The sequence below is a fragment of the Lissotriton helveticus genome, chromosome 5_1, assembly GCF_964261635.1.
Source record: "Lissotriton helveticus chromosome 5_1, aLisHel1.1, whole genome shotgun sequence".
NCBI classification, from domain to species: Eukaryota; Metazoa; Chordata; class Amphibia; order Caudata; family Salamandridae; genus Lissotriton; species Lissotriton helveticus.
In genome coordinates this window covers 1,421,146,187-1,421,158,912 of record NC_136065.1, presented here as the reverse complement: position 1 = coordinate 1,421,158,912, position 12,726 = coordinate 1,421,146,187, and the positions used below count along the sequence as shown (strand labels likewise).

At 44.6% G+C, this 12,726-nt stretch overlaps 1 long non-coding RNA gene across 1 annotated transcript in view; it reads right to left on the bottom strand.

The window, feature by feature from the left end:
- Nucleotides 1–1,105: 1,105 nt before the first annotated feature.
- The window catches only part of LOC144753643 (uncharacterized), a 125,431-nt gene continuing 113,810 nt past the window's right edge, over nucleotides 1,106–12,726 (bottom strand). Inside the window, exons 3-4 of the long non-coding RNA XR_013594451.1 lie at nucleotides 5,151–5,225; nucleotides 1,106–1,272 (exon numbers count right to left, since the gene is read on the bottom strand). This is a non-coding gene — a long non-coding RNA (uncharacterized LOC144753643). The remainder of the gene's footprint in view (nucleotides 1,273–5,150; nucleotides 5,226–12,726) is intronic.

Below are 12,726 nucleotides of genomic sequence, written 5' to 3'. Positions count from 1 at the left end.
TTCTAAAAAAGTAAATGCTCCTTCATTTCCTGATGTGGGTGAATTTCCCCATTGGAATAATTACACCAGTACTTTCCTAAGTGAATTACAAGCCCTGTTGAAAAATTCCTCTTTTAATGTCCCCCCGCATTAATCCCGATGGCTGGTTGCTATGGCAAAAAAGTCCAGATTCCTGCCAGCACCGTTTTCTAGGTCTCACCCCTGGCTATACAGCGGTTAGAGTAGGTCCCCGTTTTCAGACTCAACATTCAGTCACACCTATTCTGTAGGCAAATTATGTCAGAATTGGCTTAGACACTCGACCTTAGCATCGGTCAAGTTACATTTGTGCAAATTGACTAACGCAGTTGATTTAAATGATTTTGTTAAAGGTCCTGCAACAGGCAGATCGAAAAGATGGATATATGTTGTATACAATATATCCCAAATTGAAGCTGCTTCTAGGCTTAGAGCTATTGTTCCGGCCAATTTAGAAAAAGTGCTTGCCGTTGTAGATAATAGCATTAACACCATTTCTTCCCGCATTTACACATTAGACAATATTGTTTCATTTGTGGTTGATATTGTGCAAGAAGACGTTGTAGTACTGCACCATGAGCAGAATCAATTGCGCTCTGTTATGCAGTTTGCTTGGACTCTTCAAACGCTGAAAAGTGGAAAGGTGCCTTGGGACTACATGAACACGACTTTGTTATTCTTGCCTTTTAATTTGACTGTTAAACAACAATTTATGTAAATGAAAGATGCCAAGTTTTTACTGCTGCACATTGAAAAACTGGAACCGTAACCATTTTCATTGGCCGAGTCGAATTCTGCAGTTTGGCTCATCCATGGGTTGATAACTCTACCTTTTCCCCTGTTTAAATTCGAGTCTTGCATGAAACACTATGCCATAGCTAGATTTGAGAAAAGAAATGCCACCGAACACGGTAGCCACAAACTGGGCACTGTGCACTGGTGTCCCTAGGGACCTCAAATGATTATTAAACAATCAAATAGTAATCAACTACCGGTCAAAATTTAAAGCAAAGGCAGATAGACATTATGAATCCATTATTTTCATCAATTGTATTCATCAATGAGATTTGTTTTGAAATACGACGTAACACATATAAATTACATTAACATTGAATGATCAACTCAAATTCTTCAATGTACAGTCATTGCATCATGAACAGTACTTATGGTTTCCATCAATTTGAACAAAAGACCAGATTTTTTCGAACAGCCCGATACATTTCGGAATGGCGACGTCCCTTCTTCAAGGGGAATCTATAAAGGGAACAAAATTTGGCAAACATGTAGTACATCATCATACAATGATAGGCTAGTACAAAAGTATAACTTCAGACTTCCAATTCGGAGGGAAGTACTACCTCATTATGCAAAAGTTAATGAAATAGAACAGAAAGATGTGGCACCCTAGACAATGTAGTGGATAAATGTGAGATGGATGTGGAGTCTTATTAAAGTGTGGAAATGAATAATAGATAAACCGAAGTACCAAGAACATGCTGTGCAACACATGGGGGACATGTGTGACTAAAAAAGGGACGATACAAGCAATTCAGACAAAACAAAGAAACACCCTTGTGTGTTACCACATAGAACAATAAAGGCACACCTAATTTGTGGCAAATACCTGGCTGAATGTATCTGCCGCGTACTAAAAAAAGGGAAGGAACCATGATGCCTGTTAGTGCCAATGTCAATAAGCCTCTTATACATGCCTCAAATTGTGCACCAAAAAGGTACACCCACCTTATCAACAAAGAAACTCATGTGCGTCCTGGAGTCCAACAACGTAAGAATTTTATGAGTAAACTGTGAAAAACACAAGGACCTCTTGTAAGTCTCAGCCAACATGGCCAGCATTCTCAAAATCTCATGAAAAACCAATAATCAAATGTAAAAATAATCACTCACCGAAATCTGAATCACAATTGATTAAGTCAATCAAATTGCTAAAACCACTGGTGTATTTTAATTGCGCTGATCTATTACTGGAATAGCGACCTGTGTAGTCAAAATGTATCGTTTAGGATCACCCACTTGTAACCCACTTATGGGCCAATAGGTTGCTATTCATGTGTGTGAAACGGCATGCACGGGGCAAGTACTTACCCAAACTAACAGATTCAGCCCGTTAACAACGCTCACGTAAGTCTCTCCATCAGGGAGTTTACCGCCGCGCCGCAGCGGATGTACTTAAAGCGTCCAAGAGGATTTTGGGTAATAAACATAAACGAAGGGCTAGTGCGTATGGATTACAGACACCATCTTGGAATGATTGTAATCCAGTCAAATGAACCAAATACAGGTAGCTAAGCGGCCAAATGAAGCTCATGCTAACGACAATAAAGAAAATGATTAACCCTTAAACATAGTTCTAACAAGAGGGAGTGATGTGAGTGCTATAATGAAGCTGTGTGTGTGGTAATAGGCCTGCGGCTAAAGACTAAAAATTATATGGTATTATTAAGAACGGCTTTCTAAATATTTAAATGATACTGGTGTGTGATGAGAGAGACTGGTTAATGTGTAGAATCAGTATTATAACAAAAACGAAAACGTAAAGTAAGTGCCACCCAAAATGAAATTAAAGGTGTAATTAAAATGAGATAAGGATGAGACTCAGAAAGAGCAGTAAGTACAGTACATGATTAAGACCACAAAAAGTGCGATAATACAAAAAGACCCTGAAACCCTGGAAGAAAGGAAAGGAAACTAGAGTGCCACAGATAAAACGTGTAAACAAGCCCCCTTGAAACTGAAAAAATCCAGGAACACTCCCTCCAGATCCTGTTTCAACAAGGACGTTAATGAGGAAAGTAGACAACTCAGAGCCTCTGAACGCCTCTGGAGAAAAGACCCCTCCTCCAACCACTTCGAGAAACTCAAAGCAGCAAGAAGAAAGTACAAACTCCACATCAACAACGAAAAATCCAACTTTTTCAGCGCCGCGCTGGATCAAGCCAAAAACAGACCAAGAGAACTCTTTCACATTATCAAAAAACAAACGTCCAAGCCAACGAATAGTCTCATCCAGCCCTCAAAAACCCTATGCGACACCTTCGCCAACTTCTTCAACGAAAAAATCAACTTGATCGAACTCTCCCTGGACCTTAACCTTCTTCTCCCTGACAAAAACTACTCTACAACAAGCGAATTCTCCTCAATAAAAAGGCCTGCTTCAACCTGGTCCTCGTGTGACCCCGTCTCAGAATCAGAGATCCTCAATCTTATCTCCTTCTCCAAGCCATCCTCTCACAACCTCGATCCCATTCCCGTTCAAATGGTCAAAGAGCAGAAAATCTCCCTAGCTCCACTTTGGTGCCAAATCATAAACAGTTCTCTAAAAACTGGCTCCATTCCAGACTGCCTTATAGTCGGCCAAGTAACTCCTCTTCTGAAAAAAACAGGCCTAGACGCAACCGACCTAAACAATTTCCGCCCCATATCCAATCTCCCTTTCCTTGGCAAAGTCCTCGAACAATGTGTCCTCCGTCAACTGAACAAACACATTGACAACAGAAACTTGCTCGACCAACACCAATCTGGTTTCAGAAAAGGATACAGCACCGTAACTGCAATCCTCACCATCATGGACGACATCTTCAACTCCCTCGACGCTGGCCACTGCTGTCTCCTCATTCTCCTAGACTTGTCTGCTGCATTTGACACTGTAGACCACAGTCTTCTCATCAAAGCTCTCAATGAACGGGCAGGCGCAGAGAAAGTGGTCCTTCAGTGGTTCTCCTCCTTCTTCCAAAACCGCTCACAAAGAGTAAAAATCAAATCCTTTGCCTCCGAATTCGTTCCCGCCAACAGAGGAGTTCCTCAAGGCTCCATTCTCTCCCCCCAACTGTTCAACATATATATGGAACCTCTCACCTCCATTCTGAAAAAAGCGAATATCCCCTTTCATCTCTATGGAGATGGCACACAGATCTACGTGGAAACCTCCTCCCTCAATGACATTTAAAGACTTAACAATACCCTCAATGAAGTCCAAGAATGGCTAGCAAAGAACCACCTCAAACTCAATCAGGGCAAAACCGAGATCCTCCTCATTTCTAACAAAGAAGAAAACCCGCAAATCGTTGAATGGTTGAAAGCTATTGATGCCCTCACCGGAAATCTCACCCTGGCTCCTTCGGTCAGATCACTGGGAATCACCCTTGACCACAAACTCTCCATGTCCAATCACATCAAGAACTCCGCCAAGAGCGCCTTCCTCAATCTGAAACGCCTTAACAAAATCAAACCCCACATCCCCTCCTCTGACCTCAAGCAAGCAACCCAAGCCTTGGTGTTGTCCAGACTGGACTATGGGAACGCAGTTCTCTCCGGGACTGCCCGCTCTCACCTAGCCCCGCTCAAAACCACCCTCAATGCTGCAGCCAGAATGGTCACCGGAATCAAGAAATTTGACCACATTTCTCCTGCGCTCAGAGATCTGAAATGGTTACCAGTTGAAATGCGAGCTAGTTTCAGAACGGTCTGCCTTACACACAAAGCCCTGCACACAGGGAAACCAGAATACTTAGCCTCCAAACTCAAGAAAGCCGGCCAAGCAAGAAACTTCAGGAGTTCCAGCTCTCTCCTCCTCATTCCCTTAAAAACGCGTAAACAAAAGACTGCTGCCCGCTCTTTTGCTGGAAACGCCCCAAAAATCTGGAACAGCATCCCAATCAACATCAGAACCACCCCCTCCTTTCCAAAATTCAAAAGTCTCCTTAAAACTCTCTACCTCAACCGTGCCTTCCCGAACGCAATTACGTGATGCTCTTGCCTCCTCCTGGCTGGCTCCCGTCAACGCTCCCTCAACGGGTAGCCACCAGTCATCGCACAACCACCTCCTACCTGTTCCATTCTCAGCCCCCCGGCTGACACCACGAAACGAACTTCTCCACCACCAGTCGTGCCTTCCTTGGACTTTGATACCACCTCATGACCCCTCCTCCTCTATGCCTCACCTGAGGCTCCTCGTCCCCTCTACCTCAACCGGCTCACCGCGAAAGACCCAAGAGAACTGTAAAGTCCGCTTTTGAACTTTTCTCCCACAATCGGCCTCCCTCTGACACTCAGCTGTACTCCGAAATGCTTACATTTGGAACTTTTTCTGTATCTCTCTTTCCTTGCCTTACCGTGTATTTTTGTCTCCTCCTCATCTTGTTGTAAAGCGCTCCGATACCCTCGGGTCTGGCCAGTGCTATAGAAAACTTCCAAAATAAAAAAATAAATAAAATATGCAATATGGCTAGTGAACCAATGCAATTGGAAATGTGGTTTTAGATACAAAGAAACAAACAGATCCAAGAAACTGAGATACCTCAGTAAAACTTTACAATAAATATACACATATAATTTATATGATTGAAAAAATAAGCATTTCAATACAAAAAATGACATACATAAAGTTTAGTATGTAGCATGGTAACATTACGAGAAGTGACAGAAAGCTATGAACTTGATTAGGAATATGCTGTTAACTCAATCTCACGAGAACACATCTGAAATTCTGTTAACGACATGAACATTCACAAGAAGCAAGACATATCAAAACGGTCATTTAGACCTGTTGGTTGCATCGTTCCCAAATGTTTGTATCCAGAATAGTTCCCTTTGTAGTAATAACCTATTGGTGTCGAGACCTGGTTTTTCAAGAATTTGTTCTATAACTTGAAACCGAATTTGCGATATTGCATGTTTGGCCTCATCCCAATGGGTAGCTAAACTGGAGGTTGTGTTTTTAGTGCGGATCCTACTCTTATGCTCGGTTATCCTTATTTTCAACTTACGGGCTGTTTTACCTATGTACGCTTTACCGCATGGGCATTTAATACAGTAGATAACATGGGAAGAGTTACAATCTGTTGTGTGTTTAAGTTTAATTTTATTGCCTGATAATGGGTGTGTTCGTGTGTTTCCTGTTGTGACATTATTGCAATGTGTACAATTGCTGCACTGTCTGGTACCTAAACAACTCATTGGACTTTGTGTTGGTTTAGGGGTAGCAAGTAAAGAACGGAGATTCTTCCCCCTGGTATAAGCAAACATAGGTCGCTCATTAAATATACCATTAAACTCATTTTCATGCTGAAGGAGATCCCAACGTGTCAGAATGATGTTTTTTACTGCCCGTGACACGGTTGACTACTTTTACACATAAACAGGGCGTTTGTTTGTCTGGATGGGTTGTTTCTGCAACAACTCCTTGCGTGTTTTTTGCATTGATTTGTGTAGACATTCTTGAACTGTAGCTTGTGGGTACCCACGTGTAGTAAATTATTGAGCATATTCTTTGAGTTTTTTTCTTGCATACCTCTGGGTCAGAACATATTCTCCGTATACGTATGAATTGGGAGAACGGCACATTTTTTAGAAGACTCATCGGATGAAAACTTGAATGTAACAGTGTGCTGTTTCGGTCTGTGGATTTCGAATAGACCGCTGTGTGGAATTTATTGCAGTTGGTCTTATGTATTTGTACATCCAAATAGTGAATGGAATCTGTATGTTAAAGGTCAGCTGAATGTGGGGGTTAAGATTATTTAAAGTTGCAATCATCTCTTTCAATGCCTGTCCTGAATCCTGCCAGAGAAGGAAAATGTCATCAATATATCGACAATAAAGAAGTATGTTTTTACACCACGTTTGGTTAGATAAAATATTGTCAAATTCGTAATGGGACATGTTGGATTAAGAAATGCTGTTGCCACTGAAAGTAACTGTTATGTAAACAGAATTTTAAAAGTTGTAAAATGAACAATTTCTCCATGTTAATGTTGTCTGAGCGTAACAACGCCCATTCAACGGCCTCTAACCCTGCTGCATGTGGGATTGAAGTGTAGAGGGCTGTCACATCAATTGTGCACAATAGAATGGGAGTTTGAGGATCAACATTGAGTGTATCCATTTTTTTTTTAAATGGGAGGTATCTTTGAGATAAGTGAACCAGTTTTGTACGAAAATTTGCAAATAGAAATCAAGAAATTTCCCAACAGGATCAAATATGGATCCACATCCCGACACAATGGGTCGGAATGGTGGATCACTGGCATTTTTATGCATCTTGGGTATCATATAGATACGCGGACGCCATGGGTTCTGTGTAGTTAAGAATATTGCAGTTTGGTCATCTATCCAATCATTCTGCTGTGCCTCAAAAAGTAGTCTTTTAAGCATGTCTTGTAGCTGTGTCGTGGGGTCATAAGTTAACTGCATGTATGTAGCAGGGTCATGTACATGTGCGTTGACTTTTGCATCATAATATTGGGTATCCATCACCACGAGTGCCCCGTCCTTATCGGCCGGTTGCATGGTAATAGTAGAGTCATTTGCAAGAGTAGAGATTACTTTGCGTTCATGTTTAGTTAGATTGTCATGTTTTTTGTTAGAAAAAGACAATTTCTGTAAGTCTTTGTTAACTAGTGTCTCAAAAGTGTCCAGCATTTTATGCGAGATTGGGGGCATGAACGTGCTCTTAGGTTTAAAAGGACGTTCTGTCTGTGTTGGTCGTAATGGGTCTTCAGGACTTACATTGGTAAAAAAATGACGCAACTTCAAAAGTCTCATGAATCTGAAAAATTCAGCTTGAACCTGCAGTGGTGTTGTTGTATTGGTAGGTACAAATGTCATACCACGGTTCAGAATGGCTTGCTGCCATGGCTCAAGTTGTTTCGAAGAAATGTTAATAACTAGGTCACGGTCTTGCCGCTGCGCAAGGACCGTCCTGCTTTTTCTTTGTCCTCTCCTTGTTTTAAAACAGATGTTGACGTCTCTGTTGTTACACTGGCTGGTGGCCGGTCTAGATCCGGAACCTGTTCTAAAAAAGACACCTTAGATAAAGATTGTGGTTTTTCAATGGCCAAAGTGGAATGTCCAGCTGTTTGGGACTGCACTAACTGGTGTGCCGGTGTGCGGCTCAATGTAGTATCTTTCTCTGAGACTAAACTCTCTTCAGAGGAAGCAGTAGTGGTAGTGGTTTTACGCTGATCAAACCTTATTTTAGAATAGATCTCTGCCCAGGTGTATACTTCGTTGAGTTTATAATCTATGGTGTCTCTCTTATATTTACGTGGTTTACCCTCCTGCAGTTCACTTTCATATTTTTCTAACTTCTGGTTAAGGACTTCCAATTGCAGTTTCCAGGCATTAGTCTCCAATCTTATCTCAAGTTCACTCTTAAGAGAATAAATCTCCTCCTCAAGGTCCCGTATTGTTTTTGACATTTCTTCAATAATAAGTAAAATAGGTAGATTTGAACCTTTAGGTAGTGCTTATATTCATGAAGTTTGGAATCTCCCATTCACATATAGGTGCTTGAGGGAAGGAAAGGAAGTTTATTTGAAAGGTGAAGATTGCATATACAAACCAGATCATTCATTAGTCTGTAGAAATCTGCAATTGCACGGTTCTTGCAATGTACAGGCACCAAATCTTGCATGTGTTTTGAAAGGCACCGGGGCGGAAAAGTGGCGGGCGGTGTTTTCTTCCGCCGTGGTCAGCCCCGCCATACTAATATGGCGGGGGGGAATACAGGGAAGGATGGCGGGCGGATTGCCCCCACCAGGCTGGCGGTGGCTACAGCCAGCCTGGCGGGGGCAATCCACCCGCCATCCTAATGGACCCCTTACTCTTCATGAAGGTCTACACATGAGAAAAGGTTTGTTTTCGACATCTCTAGACTTACATCGTGCCACTAGTCTGCACAGTGAATGCTAAATCCGTCAAGGTTATCAAAACATGTTAGTTGTTTTTTGACATGTTCAAGTAACGTTTTCTAGACACAACATTTTGGCAGCTGTGAGCCAATTAGGATTCTGGAGTCCTTATTATCACACAATAGCCATGATTTCAGACACTTGGAAGATTTCAGTTTCCAGGGATGCAGAGAGCTTATGCTGAGCCAGATGTAATTTACTCTGACTGAGCAGAAAGGTAATGGGGTCCCCCAAACAAAGCCTAAGAGACCTTCTTTAGTTTATAATACATAGTTCATATATAGGGAGAGTGTTAAAAATAGGCGCTATAGGACCTGTTTTCACCATCATTGCAATATGATTTCTCCTTTTGTATTCTATGGAATTGTAACCATGCTTACCATATTATTTTTAATCATATGTCTGCTTATGTTGGCTAAAATACTGCACATGAGATCACGTCGTTAAAATAAATATTTTACCTTACTGCGTCTCTTATTTACTCCTATTGTGGACTGGTATGAGAGTATAACAAAAGAGTGTTCTCACTTACCACCATTCCTGAGATGGTCCTAAGTTGCATATTCTAGGTTGTCTTATCATTGGTTACTTTGCTATAGGATGAAGAGCTAATGTGACACTGATACTAGCTCGTTGGGGTTTTTCTAGGTACTGAGGTGAGTTTCTAGTACACCACAATTCACTGCTGTCCTAGGTCTCTGTGCACAGTTCTGTGTATGAGCAGGATCCTTGCAACATTCCTTTCTGTACATAGGTTAAAACCATTGTGTTGCTGGATATAGTTTTTCCACCTTTACTCCTGTCCATTCGAGAGACATCCTTTTTTATTTTCAGATCTATTTTATTTTTCAGGCGTAAACACATAATATAGGTCCACTGATACACAACGTTAAGCCCACGACCCTATGCAGGGCCGGCCGCGTAAATGGGTGTTTCACTGGTGACATAAGGAATCACCACAAGGAGCAGGTTTGTACACAGCGTTTTGCCTACAATCCGTGAGGGGCCGGCCGCGTTACATGGTGTATAGTTCCAGTACAAGGCTATGAGCTGTTTGGCTACCCCTAGCATATGAAGTGCCAAAGTCCAGTCGCTCCGTGTGAGCGCCTTCAGGCTAGCAGGTTTGATGCCCAATAAGATTGTTCTCGTGGCTTCAGGCAGGGGGAACCCCAGTACCCCTTTGATGTGGCTAAGGACATCTTTCCAGAATAGAGTCAATGATGAACACGCCCACCAAACATGAATGAAGTCCCCAGATGCAGACAGGTACCTCCAACACAGAGGAGACTATGTAGGAAACATCTTATGCAGGCAATGGGGCGTACAATACCATTGAGTCATAAGTTTAAAGGCACTTTCCCACTGCGGAATTCTGCGATAGATTTTGGGGATATCCTGCCATAATCGGCACCACTGCGAGGGTGCAATGTCCGCATTGGACGTCGACTGCCATTGGTGCTGATACGGGTGAGAGGGTGTTGCAGTTGGATGCTGCAGAATCTGGTAGATCCGAGATATCAACCCCTTTGATTCATCGAAGGAACGGACCAGCCGTTCGAAGGGGGTGAAAGTGCGTGTAGCCGCCTGCTGCATCTCCCTCTCGGACACCCTGTGCCGCAGCTGAACATATTGCAATCTCGCTTCCGGTGGGACGCGAAACTCCTCCCTACATTAGGCAAAGGTCTTGAGTGTACCCCCCTCATACAGATCACAGATCACCCTCAGCCCCCTTGTGTCCATTTGACAGAGTCACGTGTGTGTTGGGCCGGTGGGAAGAGTGGGTTCCCCACCAGAGGGGTATGCGGTGAGGGAAATGTCGTGAGGCCTCTGCGCTCGGCTACTTTATCCCATATATCCAAAACCGTTCTTGTGGGCACCGCTATGTAGGCACTCCTAGAACGTGCTGCCCGATGAAGCCATACAAGATCCCAAATGGTTCGCCCAGTCACTACCCGATCCATATGCAACCAACCCTTCTCACTCTCCGTCACCGTCCATTCCACCACAAAACGAAGGTGCGATCCCCAAAAGTAATCTACGTGGTTGGGACAGGCCAGTCCTCCCCTATCTCTGGGTGTCATAAGAAGCTTTTGAGAGAAACATGGTTGTTTCCCGCACCAAATGAAGGTCGTAAGGCCGGATTTGTAGGCCTTGTATATGATGTAACGGAATAGGTGTAGCGAGGCATTGAAATATATATAACATTTTAGGGAGGATCGACATCTTAATGGCGTTGGTTCTACCCAGCCACGACATCACCAGGGGCCTCCACCTCCGTAGCTCTTCCAGGACCGCCTTCCGACACTCCCGCCAGTTTACTTGTGTCCATGTGTCTAGAGATGGAGTCAACTGGAGGGCGAGGTAGCGAATGTGATGGGAGGCCCATTGATACGGCACAAGCTTCTCCAGGAGGGGAATCTCCTCCTTCAGGATGGTGAGATTGAAGGCCCAGGATTTGTCATGGGTAATCTTAAGGACGGAGGCCCGCTCAAAAAAGGCGCAGCACTGAATGCAGCGCCGGGAGGGACACTTGGGGGTGTGTTAAGGTGAGGATAAGATCATCCGCAAACAGCGCCCTCTTGTTCGCACGTCCTCCAAGGGGGATACCATGTATAATTGGCGCCTGTCGGATCAGCTCCGCTAGGGGCTCTACTACACGGGCAAACAACAAGGGTGAGAGGGGGCACCCCTGCCTCGTACCTCTGTGGATGGAGAAGGGTGCCGTGAGCTGCCCATTTTTCCAGAATCCTGGCCTGCGGGGCGAGATATGGTGCCATGACCCTAGTAATCATATTCTGACCTAGCCCGATCTTTTGCAAAACCGCCCGAAGGAAAGCCCAATCCACCCGGTCCAATGCCTTCTCCGTGTCCAACGACAGGAGGCAGGCCGGTATATTCCAGTGGTGTGCTTTCCCCACTAAGTGCACAATTTTACGCACATTATCCCCCCCATTCCGATTGCGGATGAAGCCGACCTGATCCGGCACTACTAGTCCCGGCATGTGGGGACCCAGGCGTTTTGCTAGCAGTTTAGTATACATTTTTAGGTCAGTGTTTAACAAGGCTGGGGCGGTAGGACGCACAGAGCATGTGGTCCTTCCCGGGCTTTGGGATAAGCGCTATCTCCGCCATACCCATGTCGGATGAAAATCCTAGTAAAAGAGTTGTACAGTCGCAAAAGGTGTGGCCGAAGCTATGATTGGAACATGCGATAGAAGGACAGGGGCAGGCCATCCGGACCCGGCGTCTTCCCAAGAGGGAGATCCCTTATGGCGGCTGTTACTTCATCCTCGGTGATAGAACCCTCTAGGGTCCTTGCATAATGGGGGTGTATCGGCGTCCCCGTATATCTACTCAGAACGTCCGCCACCATGTCCGGAGACGGTGCCTCCGCCTTGTATAATGCAGTATAGTAGGCCCGAAACGCTTCGCACTTGTCCCTCTCCGAGGTAACCCACTTCCCATCCTACAGCTGAATATTGGCTATATGAGCTTTGGCCGCATGTGCCCTCAGTCGCCTCGCCAGCAGCCTGCCCACCTTATCCCCCCTTCGAAATACCGCTGTTTCAATGCCAACAAAGATTTTTCAGCCCTGTTGGTAGGCAGGAGCCGAAGCTGCCCCCGGAGGTTGGCAAGCCGCCGCCTAGACGCCAGGGAGGGGGGTCCTGGTCCCGTTTCTCGGCCTGCTTTATGTCCTTTAAGACGCTATCTTCCAGAGCCCGAACCTCACGCGCCCGCGCAATAGAGAGAGAGGTAATGTGGCCCGAATCGTGGCCTTGAAAGCATCCCACACCACGGGGAAGGGCGTCTCCGGGATATCATTACTAGCAAAGTAAGAGTCAATAGCAGCCCTATGCTTTCTACGCCGGCTGGCTCCTGGAGAATACTCGGCGAAAGGCGCCACCTCACGTCGCAGGCGGGGCGAGCGGCTGGGTCCTGCAGGAGCAGCTCAACATGAGCATGATCAGAGAGCGATATATCAGACATGGATGCCCCC